At 37.9% G+C, this 1,572-nt stretch overlaps 1 long non-coding RNA gene across 1 annotated transcript; it reads right to left on the bottom strand.

Annotated features, from left to right (window-relative positions):
- Nucleotides 1-381: 381 nt before the first annotated feature.
- Nucleotides 382-1,308, bottom strand: LOC107575584 (uncharacterized). Its single transcript, XR_001607903.1, has 3 exons — nucleotides 1,150-1,308; nucleotides 595-708; nucleotides 382-470 (listed from the first exon to the last, which is right to left on the bottom strand). It is a non-coding gene; the product is annotated as an uncharacterized lncRNA (long non-coding RNA).
- Between the last annotated feature and the right edge of the window lie 264 nt (nucleotides 1,309-1,572).

Below are 1,572 nucleotides of genomic sequence, written 5' to 3' on the forward strand. Positions count from 1 at the left end.
GGAAACTCAAAATTTGGGGGTGTGTCAGTGAAAAATACATTTTTAATGGACGCAGCCAAAAACTATAGATATGCAGCATCTGTATTGACGGTAAATTTGTTGAAATTAAATTTGTCATACAATTTGTCAACTCATAAGTACAAACGTCCCAGGAGGACTTGAATGCAGCATTAGTTCCAACCCTGCTTCAACACACAAACAATGCAGTTTTCAAATAAGCCTGAAGGACTTGATTAGCTGGATCAGGTGTGTATAATTAGGATTGCAGCTAAACTCCGCAGGGCTGTGGCCCTCCAGGAACTGAATTTGACACCCCTGCTGCTTTAGTGTGTGAACTTTAAAGGTGTAAAACAAGATAGAGAAACCTACTTCTGAACAAAATCATGCAGCTCTTCACTACAGAGTATTTGTACGGCGTGCATCAAAGTCAGACCAACTGTTTCAGCTTCTAAAATAGCACAATTCAGGCACTGTGAAAACAAAACATGAAACAGATTAGCAATATATCATATTCAAATCCCCTCTGATACCTTTTTACATGAGCAAACAAAACTAAGTCTTGCTTCACTTTCTCTCTCTCTCTCTCAGAGCTACCTGAATGACATCTATGTGCACTTTGAGGAAAGTTTCTTCATCCATTGAGTCCTCATTTTGTCCATGATCCTCATCGTAGCGCAGGATGTTCTGTAGATTCGTAGAGATGTCATCCTGTTTAAGTGGGGCAGAGATTCATGTTTTGGGTTCTTTCATGCATTATTGCTACATGAGTCAGTAAAGTCAAAGAATTAAATTAAAATGAATAGCATCCAGCTTATTTTGCAATGTGGTATTGAGCTATTTTCTGTGAATGTGCACATTGTGCACTAATGTTCCATAGAACAATAACAAAGTGCAGTAAATAGTAAAACTATTTGCGCTACAACCGATGTGTTTATGATTACTATAATAGCCTACTTGCTGATACTTAATGATATGAAAAGAAATAGCAGTTAGCAATATAAAGCAGCATATCTGACTGTTTTTGTACAGCTAAATAACTGGAAGCGAAGTACACCGGAAGCCTCACGCATTTAAGTTACAAATGACCTGGACAAATGGTTACGCACTTGCTCTTACATTAAAAATAAAGTGGATACTGTGAAGTCTTACCTGAAGTACTTGCAGTAGTTTCTGCTTTGCTCTCTCAAACCCTCTTGTCAACAGCAGAGGATCGTCCACTCTCAGTTTTGATTCGGAGCTGAAACAGAAATGAGCACATATACTGTTCAAAAGTTTGAGGTTGATTAAGATTTTTAATGTTTATGAAAGAATTCTCTAATGCTCACCAAGGCTGCTTATTTGACCAAAAATTAAACCATTATATTGTGAAAAAAATTAAATTTTAAGAGATTTAAAAATGATTAGAAAAAATTATAGAGGAAAGGACGTGACATGTGGCCAAGCATGGTGTCCCAAACTTGGAATTTGTGCTCTGCGTTTCACCCATCCAAGTGGACACACACAGCAAACAAGTGAACAAACACACACCCAGAGCAGTGTTGTACATTCACTCCCTCAGCTACAATCCCTGCC

The sequence above is a fragment of the Sinocyclocheilus grahami genome, unplaced genomic scaffold (genome assembly GCF_001515645.1).
Source record: "Sinocyclocheilus grahami isolate Dianchi unplaced genomic scaffold, SAMN03320097.WGS_v1.1 scaffold2736.1, whole genome shotgun sequence".
NCBI classification, from domain to species: Eukaryota; Metazoa; Chordata; class Actinopteri; order Cypriniformes; family Cyprinidae; genus Sinocyclocheilus; species Sinocyclocheilus grahami.